General features: G+C 34.0%; 1 protein-coding gene across 1 annotated transcript in view; it reads right to left on the bottom strand.

The window, feature by feature from the left end:
* Positions 1-6,933, bottom strand: part of LOC104091667 (glucan endo-1,3-beta-glucosidase 8-like) — a 152,093-nt gene extending 145,160 nt beyond the window's left edge. Inside the window, exon 1 of the mRNA XM_070175221.1 lies at positions 6,918-6,933. The gene's annotated coding sequence lies outside the window, so the exon portion shown is untranslated. The remainder of the gene's footprint in view (positions 1-6,917) is intronic.
* Between the last annotated feature and the right edge of the window lie 3,971 nt (positions 6,934-10,904).

The raw sequence follows: 10,904 nt of genomic DNA on the forward strand, positions 1-10,904 counted from the left end.
CTTTGTGAGAAAATAAAAATAACCAAAAAAAAGAGAGAGGAGATATTATCTTTTTTTTAATAAAAAATCTCGAAAGAAAAATAGTATTATCTTTTCCCTTTTTTGTTCAATTTCCAACTTTTTCCTTCTTTTTGTTTTTTCTAAAATATTGTGAGCACCATGTGCTGCTACATAGTAGCTACAGTGTGTTCATCATTGCATCCAGAAGGCTATTTGTAAAAAGAACCAAAAAAAAAAAATAATAAGGAACAAAACTACTAATTAATTACAAGTAAGTCCAAGAAGAAAGAATTAAAGAAAATGAAAATTGTTTATAAAGTTCACAAACTCTTATGTTTTTGGACGTATATTGCCAATGTCAAACCTTATTATAACCAATCATTCCCTTTGGAAAAATATATATTACTGTTTAGTGCTAAACTCCGTAATGGCAAACATAGAAAATAGCTAGCCTGTGACTTTTTTACGCACAATATGGTTAATTTTCTTTCAATAGATTTCTTTAAGTATAGGAGTTGGCCCCACATTTGTGATCCTAAGATGTTATGTTGTTTGATAAAAAGTTAGTTGTATAAAGTGTTTGTGACAAATTATATTAATTTATTATTGTTGTGTGATTTAAGAAAGTAACAATATATATATTAATTAATTAAACATAAAAAATGTATTTTTTGATTTAGCATAAATAATTTGTATGTGTTTCTTAAAAAATAGAATTTGGTTTCGTAGGTGTTCCCAATCATGTACATTTGTATCGATTTAGCAAAGGAGAGGTCTTTTTAAAACCAGTGGATCATCAATTCAAGGGTACTATTATTGAGAAAATTTGAAATTAGTTCATACAAACACAGACCAAATGACCAAAAAGAATGTTTTTTAACTTTAGTCAAACAACCCGCAAGGGTGGCCGAGTTGATTGAGCAGGAGATCTCAAATGGGAGGTCGCAGGTTCAAAACCTCCTGTATACTTTCTCGGTCGAGCTCGTCGCACGGGGTTTGTCTAGTGTGATTTACCTTTTCGATATAGTTTGCGAGCTATTGCATTGGAGCAGGGTTTACCCAAAGCGCACTCTAAGGGTAGCAGCTGTGGGTTCCCTAGATTTAAAAAAGAAACTTTAGACAAACTAAAGAGAGTTTGTTATTACAAAATTCTGAGACAAATAGATTTATTCTACACTGTGTATTTCACATCTACAGGAGCTCATTTAGCTTGAAATAGACTGTCAAAAAATCTTAGTATTTTGGAATATTTTTGTGTACCGTTTAGAATCCCCAAATTTAGTTTTGAAATAACGAGCATTTCATACTTTTGACAATTCAAGAAAAAGGTAAAATTGTTATGAAAATAATTATATTGTGGATGTCCATTTATTACTCCGCTATCGAATTTCATCTACGAGCAGCTGATGCAAGCAGGTTGCAAGCAGTTCAATGAAATGATTTGCAGCAGCTTCTTATTAAACAGGCAGGTTACAAGCAGCTCATGCAGACATCGTACAAGCAGCTAAAGAACAGCCTTGCACCTGCTTCCTGAAAAGCCTCGCAGCTGCTTCCTTTCTTCTATAAATAGAGGAGTTTTCAGTTCATTATGTACATAAGTTTGAAGTTTGAATAATATATCAGTTTCTCTCTATACTTGTCTTTACTTTACAGTCTTTATTTTATAACAAGTTATCAGCACGAGACTCTGCAATCTCGAGAAAATACTTTGAAAGTATCAGAGGTACGAACTTTCTTTTTCTAAATAATGTCAAATCTTTCTAAACTTGAGTTTGTAGTCCTGGATATATCGGGCAAAAGCTACATGTCTTGGGTGCTTGATACCAAAATTCATCTTGATGCGATGGGTCTGACAAACACCATCAAAGATAAAAACCAGACATTAAACCAAGACCGTGCCAAAGCAATGATATTCCTACGCCATCACCTTGACGAGGGCCTGAAAATGAAATATCTTACTGTTAAAGATCCAGTCATACTGTGAAATAATTTGAAAGATAGATATGACCACCTGAAGATGGTCGTTCTTCCACAGGCACGTTATGATTGGACTCATCTAAGGCTACAAGATTTTAAATCTATCAGTGAGTATAATTCTGCTATGTTCAGAATTATTTCCCAATTGAAACTATCTGGTGATAATATTACTGATCATGATATGTTGGAGAAAACTTTCACCACTTTTCATGCCTCGAATATGCTCCTGCAGCAGCAATATCGAGAGATGGGATTCAAAAAGTATTCTGAACTTATCTCACATCTTCTTGTAGCCGAGCAACATAATGGGCTATTAATGAAAAACCATGAAAGCCGACCTATTGGTTCTTGTCCATTCCCTGAAGTGAATGAGACGAACTTCTACCAAGCTAAGCATGGAAGAGGACGTGGCCCCAATCGTGGTCATGGCTATAGTCGGGGAGGAAACTCTCATTGTGGTAATAACAAAGCACCAAAGAATCCTCCTCACCACCAGTAGTGAAAAAGGAAGGAACAAAAGCATGAAGCGGTGCAAGCAGCAAAGCCAGAAAATGCATGCTATAGATGTGGAGGAAAAAGGCACTGGTCACGTACATGTCGTACGCCAAAGCACCTGGTAGAGCTGTATCAAGCCTCCCTGAAGAAGACAGAGAAAAATGTTGAGGCAAATTTTATTTCTGAAGATAATTTAGACTTTATGCATTTGGATGTAGCTGATTATTTTGCACTCCCAGAAGGAGAAACAAGTCATGTGATCGGTAGTGAATCTGTAGAAATGTAAATATTTTAATTTTTGTTGTTTGTAGTAGATAGTATAGTTATGTAATTACTGTACATAAATAAAAGCTATGCTTTGATAATGATATTTACTATAATGAAGATATTTGTGTAATTGATAGTGGAACAACTCATGCCATATTCAAGGATTAGAAATACCTTTATTATTTGCATAAGGAAAAAGCAAATGTTTCAACAATTTCTGGTAATATAAGTTTGATTGAAGGCTCCGGAAGAGCCATTATATTTCTGTCTAAGGGAACAAAACTTATTATCGACAATGCATTGTTCTCCTCCAAGTCCCAAAGAAACTTGTTGAGTTTTATAGATATTCGCCGAAATGGGTATCATGTTGAGATAATAGATGAAATGAACGTGGAATATCTTTGTATTACAAAGAATATTTCTGGCCAGAAATGCATTGTAGAAAAGTTACCAACTTTATCTTCTCGCTTATACTATTCAAAAATTAGTAAGTTGAAGCACACTCTATCGTAAACCAGAAGTTTGAGGATTCAAATACTTTTGTGCTTTGGCATGGCCGTTTGGGCCATCCTGGATCAATAATGATGAAACGAATTACTGAAAATTCGAGTGGGCATCCATTAAAGAACCTGAAGATTCTTACAAATAATGAATTTTCTTGTGATGTTTGTTATCAAGGCAAAATGATCACTAGACCATCACCAATGAAGGTTGGCATTGAGTCCCCTGCCTTTTTAGAGCGTATATATGGGGATATATGTAGACCTATTTACCCGGTGGGTTGTTCAGATATTTTATGGTCCTAATAGATGCATCTTCAAGATGGTCTTATGTGTGCCTACTATCATCTCGTAACTTGGCGTTTGCAAAGTTATTAGCCCAAATAATTCGATTAAGGGCACAATTCCAAGATTATCCTATAAAGGCTATTCGCCTTGATAATGCTGGAGAATTCTCATCTCAAGCTTTTGATGATTACTGTTTATCAGTTGGGATAAAAGTTGAACATCCTGTGGCTTATGTTCATACACAAAATGGCCTTGCAGAGTCATTTATTAAACACCTGCAGTTGATAGTAAGACCACTACTTATGAAAATAAAATTACCCACTACTGTTTGGGGCCATGCTATCTTGCACGCAACATTACTTATCCGTCTCATATCGACACATTATAATAAATATTTTCTATCACAATTAGTTTTTGGTCATGAACCAAATATTACCCATCTACGAATTTTTGAATGTGTTGTATATATGCCAGTAGCACCACCACAACGCAGTAAGATGGGCCCACTGAGAAGGTTAGGAATATATGTTGTGTTTGAATCACCCTATATTATTCGCTATCTTGAACCATTGACAGGAGATTTATTTACTGCTCGATTTGAAGATTGTCGATTTGATGAAAAAAATTTCCCACAATTAGGGGGAGAGAAAAAGGAAATCAAAAGAGAAATTATGTGGAAAGTTTTCTCATTATCTCACTTTGATCCACGTACCCCTATATGTAATTAGGAGGTCTAGAAGATCATCCATTTACAGAATATAGCAAATCAAATGCCAGACGCATTTACTGATTTGATAAGGATAACTAGGTCACATATCCCTGTAGAGAATGTGCCTATCCGAATTGATTTCCCAGCAGGACCATCTACTAGCATGAGAGCTAGTGAACCTAAAGCACGCCTGAAGCGTGGTAGGCCTTTGGGTTCTAAGGATCGAAATCCTAGATAAAAGAAATCGACAAATGATCAAAATGATATTATGAAGGGATCTCCTGAAGAGACCCAAGATCTGATTAGTTCTTAGATTCCTGAAAAAATCAATGAAATTGAGACTCAAGTGAGTGAGAAACTTTTAATAAGTTCTACTAGTGATGGGATTAATTTAAATCGATCTGAAATAGTGATGGATAATATTTTTGCATATAATGTTGCACTTAACATTATGCAAGATAGTGAGAATCTTGAACCCCGATATGTCGAAAAATGTCGACAAAGATCTGATTTTCCAGAATGGCAAGAGTCATTTCAATCGGAATTGAAGTCACTTGCTAAAAGAGAGCTCTTTGGACCAGTAGTACAAACATCTGCTGGTATAAAGCAAGTTGGTCATAAATGAGTTTTTGTGCAAAAAAGGAATGATAAAAATAAAGTTGAAAGATACAAGGATCGCCTTGTTGCACAAGGATTCTCACAACGACCTAGAGTCGATTATGAAGAAACATATTCACCCGTTATGGATGTCATAATATTTCGATATCTCATCAGTTTAGCCTTACGTGAAAGGCTTGAAATACATCTAATGGATGTGGTTACAGCTTATCTATATGGGTCACTTGATAATGAAATTTACATGAAAATCCCTGAAGGATTTAAAATGCATGAAGCATATTCAAAATCTCAGGTAATGTACTCAATCAGATTACAAAGATCTTTGTACGGTTTAAACCAATATGGGCACATGTGGTATAATCGCCTCAGTGAATATTTGCTGAAAGAGGGTTACATAAATGATGTTATTTGTCCATGTATTTTTATAAAGAAAATGGCTTCAAAATTTGTTATACTTGTTATTTATGTTGATGACATAAATCTTGTTGGAACTCCAGAAGAGCTCCAAAAGGCAATTGAATATCTTAAGAAAGAATTTGAGATGAAAGATCTTGGAAAGAAAAACTTTATCTTGGTCTGCAAATTGAACATTTAGCAGACAGGATCTTTATCCATCAATCTGCTTATACAGAAAGGGTATTAAAATGCTTTTACATGGACAAAGCGCACCCATTGAGTACACCAATGGTTGTTCGTTCGCTTGAAGTAAATAAAGATTTGTTCCGACCTTTAGAAGAGAATGAGGAACTCCTTAGTCCCGAAGTATCCTATCTTAGTGCAATTGGTGCACTAATGTATCTTGCTAATGCTACAAGGCCTGACATAGCATTTTCTGTTAATTTACTTACAAGATATAGTTCTTCTCCTACACGGAGACATTGGAACGAGATTAAGCATATATTGCGATATTTAAAGGGAACTCTTGATATGAGTTTATTTTATTCTAACAAAGGTAGTGCAGATCTATACAGATGCATGTAATTTATCTGATCCCCATAAAGCTAGATCTCAAACCGGGTACGTGTTTACATGTGGAGGTACTATCATATTATGGCGCTCCACAAAACAATCTATTGTTGCTACTTGTTCAAATCATGTTGAAATAATAGCTATTCATGAAGCAAGTAGGGAATGCGTATGGTTGAGATTAATAATTCATTTTATTCGAGAAAAATATGGTTTGGAATGTGAGAAAAAATCCACAATTTTATACGAATACAATGCTGCATGCATAGCCCAATTGAAGGGAGGATTTATAAAAGGAGATAGAACGAAGCACATTTCCCCAAAATTATTCTGCACATACAATCTTCAGAAAAATGATGACATTGATGTGCAACAAATCAGTTCAAGTGATAATCCGACAGATTTATTCATTAAATCTTTACCAACTTCAACTTTTGAGAAGATGGTATACAAGATTGGAATGCGGAGATTCAAATATTTGAAACATGGTTTTCATCAGGGGGAGTAAAATACGCGATGTACTCTTTTTTCCTTACTAAGGTTTTTTCCCACAGGGTTTTCTTTATAAGGTTTTTAATAAGGCAGCTAGCAATGCGTATTACTAAATATGTGTACTCTTTTTCCTTCACTAGGATTTTTTCCCACATGGCTTTTTCCTAGTAAGGTTTTAACGAGGCACAATACCTGTTAATGAACATCTAAGGGGGAGTGTTATGAAAATAATTATATTGTGGATGTTCATTTATTACTCCGCTATAGATAATCTTCCTGAAGAAGATTATTCATTTAGTACTCTGTTAAAATTTATCTACAAGCAGCTGATGCAGGCAGGTTGCAAGCAGCTCACTGAAATGATTTGCAGCAGCTTCTTATTAAACATGCAGGTAGCAAGCAGCTTACAAGCAGCTAAAGAAAAGCCTCGCAGCTGCTTCCTTTCTTCTATAAATAAAGGAGTTTTCAATTCATTATATACATAAGTTTGAAATTTGAATAATATATTAGTTTCTCTTTATACTTGTCTTTACTTTACGGTCTTTATTTTATAACAAAAATCAACTTTTGGAAAGGATGAAACGGTATAGAGGGTCGGTGGTTACTGGCGTTAAGAAAATAATTTGTGTATGAAATTTTGTATTACTGTATATTGTACTGCATTTGGCAAGCATTTTAATTTTAGTACCAAACGTCTGCACAAAATAATATATACATATAGAGAAAAAGGTTCAATTGTCCATAAACTATACGAAATGGTCCGAAGTTACCCTATATTAATAGCCAATTTAGACTATTTTGCTAGGTTCATTCAAGGGAAACCTTGATCTTTTCCCCTTATAAAAAAGGACTCATATGTTAAAGCACTTATGTAGTTAGTTAATAAGGCCAAATATAACCCATTTTAAAACGACAAATCGTGTAAATCCGTCCCCAACTATTAAAGATGGATGAATTTTTACCATTTCACAAAATTTAAAGAAAAAAATTATCTTTTTCCCTATAACAATAATAAATTCAGTGTAATTTTACAAGTAAGATCGAAAAAATAGTATTGTTTATATAGATCTTACCTCTACCTTGTGAAGATAAAAATGACTATTTCCAAAGACCCTTGACTAACCTTTTTCCTACATTAAGTAATAAAATTATAATTAATTCTTGTAGATTAAGTACAATATAATTCTTTACATTACTACCTGTAGTTTTTGCATAATTTGTTCACAAATTAAACCACATCTTATTGTACTAGCAACGAGAGACATACTGCTCTCATCTGTCAATCATCAGAAGGTGGATTAAATAATGGGGCTATATATATATATATATATATATATATATATATATATATATATATATTCCAAGTTTCAATTCTAAGGTCACCTCCAATTCTATGGCAATGATTACATACACCCTCCAATTAGTGTTCCTGGGAAATGTATTGCTCCCTTCTCTTTCTAGAAAGACCCCTCCTCTCTTTGTGTACATGTTTTTTTTTTGTCCTTTTTACTTTTTTCCTATTGAATTTCTTATATTTGCATTTAAGTTCGATTAAATTCAGAATCATGTTGAAAAATTCTACTTTAAGGGTAAAATGTTGAAAAATTCTACTTTAAGGGTAAAATATTCTCTAATAAAAATAATTTTACAACTAAAGCTCGAAATCAAAACCTATAACTTTAGCTCCCATTTGGTTCAGATTTTGGCTACTTTTTTAAAAAAAATTAAAAATATTGTTTGTTCATGAAATATGTTAATTTTTGTATTTTTTTTAAGTCAATTTTTTGGTAAAAGTTTTTCTTTCACTCACATATTTTAATATTTTTCAAATAAAATATGTCCTAACATAACTTCAATTTTGAAAAGTTATTTTTCACCATAACTTTAAAACTTATTTTTCAAGTTTCAACCAAGTATATGTCCAAAAGCTAGCCAAGGATTACAGAATATTTGTCCTTCCATCAAAACTCATCCATCTAGGGGTGGGCGTGATGGTAGACTAGAAACCCGTATTTTAGTCGCTTATTGCACTCTAATTCACTGCACTTTATTTATATTGAGCTTTAATCATTAGTGATTTGCACTTATTATGTATTTTATGCCGTGTAGGAGAGATTCCGAGTTATTTAGATGTTGCGGAGCAAATTCGAGCTAATTGGAGCTTTGAAATCTGAGTAAAAGACCAAGAGATTAAACCTGGATCGCGTTCGGGGGTCGAGGACCAAGTCCGGATGTCAAAAATTGGAGAAACGAACTACTCTAAGAAAAATGCACAGCCGCGCCGCATGGGGCGCCGCGGCAGTGCAAAATCTGCCTAGAATCCATTTTGCAAATCGTTCTGGAGTTCCTCACAAGCGCGCCGCATGGTGCGGCGCGGTAGTATAAAAATGCTAGAGTATCTTTCGATTTCCGCTAAAAAGGTATTTTTGTCCGGGGTTTATTGGGGGATGGATTAAATATAAGGAAAAATACCATTTTCGGGATTTTAGACAGATTTTTGACCTAAGGAGGCCAAGGGGGCTTGGGAAGAACACAAGCACAAGGATTTCATCATTCCTTCATCACTCAAGATACATGTTTGGATTGAATTTATATTTTTCTATACTTTAGTTATATTTGTGAAGAACTTCTCCATGTCTATGGAGTAGATCCTTTTGGGTTTTGATGGATTTGGTGTATTGATGATTGTTTGTGGATTATAACTCTATTTTTATGTATTTTAATCATTTTTGAAAGATTTAATTATTGCATTTATATTCACTTGTTCTTGTAATCAAAAGAGGCATTACTTGTGATATCTTTGCATTATATTGTTGGTTGAGTTCATTGATTCTTCTAAATAACTGAAAGAAGCTAGTTGAATCATTGATTAAACCTAGTTAGAAGAATAATCGAAAGAGGTTTTCATAAAGACCGATCCACTACAAATTCTTACATATCTTCACAGTGCTTAAATTGGTTCATATTGAGAGGTTGAAACTTAATCGAGAGAGGAGTTTCTACTAAACAATTGTACTGATAATTAAGTGAATTCGAGAAACTCACTTGAACATTAGAAGTGAATTATCTAGAGTTAAATTCAGATAATTATCTTGCACCTATCCTATCAAAACCCCATTTTCTCCCTTTGATATCTTCCTTTGCTTAGGCCTTGCTTCGATTGTCATTAGTCAATTATCTCGAGATTCTTAATTAATTGTAGTTAGAAATCATATAAATATCTATTGTTGATCCTCCTAGATAGCACTCTAGCTACAAACTACGATAATACTTTTTAAATCCAATCCATATGGACACGATATTATACTATACTATCTTTGACTCCCGAGCAAAATTTAAGTGTGTGTTTTGCGCACTTCAAATTTTGGCGTCGTTGCTAGGGATTGGCAATCAATAGTGTTTGAAATAGTTTGTAGTGCTAATTCAGGAATTTAAATATTTTTTTACTTTTATTTTGTTCTTCACGGGTTTCTCCTCCGTGTACAGGGCAACAGGTTAAGTACGTAGTGTATGACATGATCTTCTTGTAAAGAAGTAATACCCTTGTTACAACCCAAATTCACGTACCTTAGATCACGCCGTAAGTTAGTCGACATAAATCCAAGAAGTGATTATCTTTGAGATGATAAGAAGTTAATCTTATTGGTCTTAAACGATACAAGGGTGTATAAGAGTGGTTAACAAGTATTAGAAGTTAAACGAATCAAGGATGTTGTAACCCGTATTTTCGGGTAACACTAAAGGTGATTAACTGTCCCAAGAGGTCTTATTTTAATGTATTTGAATCATATAATATCCGTATCATAAGACTTGAAGTCAAGCGAGTTATGAAACAAAGTCGATAAAAGTTGTCGCAATTTACGTTTATAATTTTACTTAAACTTTAGGTCAAATGTTACTACACTTTTCTCCCAATATACTTGGAATTATAGGGTGATCTACCTATCAAATTGAAGATCTATGAGTCTAGTTTCCAACGCATTAAACCGTTCGTCGATACGATCTCGGAATAGAGAGATATTTGCATTTTCGTGAGAGTGCGCCAAGCTGCTCTCTATGGGGCCCACAAAGGCGGTTTAAGACATATGGACATATATAAGATACCTCAACCCCGTTTTAAGTCATTATTTTTCAGTATATTCAGACCTTATAACCCTAAAATCAGTCTCTCAAGGTTCTCTCATGATCCAAGAACCAAACAAAGGGCAAACAACACAAATCAAATGTCAGGAATCCCGTGGCGCTAGTAAGTTTCTTGTTCTTCTTGTTGTTGCTGATTTTTGTGTTGTTCCAGCTCGTGTGGGAGGTTGTTTTAAGTGTTTTATGTCCTGTAAATACACCTTCAAGTTTTTAATATCAACCCTAGGTGATTTCAACTCTTCTAAAGTAATTCTAGTGCCGAAAAACCCGAATTAATTGCTAGTTTTGCTTCCTTGTTCTTGTGGCAGAATTGAAGGGATATTTCGTGGAAAATTAAGGTCAAATTGGAGTTGTTATTTCTGTTTAAAGGTAAGGAAACTCTTACTCTCTATATATTTAAGATTATCCAAGTTGCAGCTAAGTCGTTGAAGCTAGAACTTGTGAAATATATA

The sequence above is a fragment of the Nicotiana tomentosiformis genome, chromosome 5, assembly GCF_000390325.3.
Source record: "Nicotiana tomentosiformis chromosome 5, ASM39032v3, whole genome shotgun sequence".
Classification (NCBI taxonomy): domain Eukaryota; kingdom Viridiplantae; phylum Streptophyta; class Magnoliopsida; order Solanales; family Solanaceae; genus Nicotiana; species Nicotiana tomentosiformis.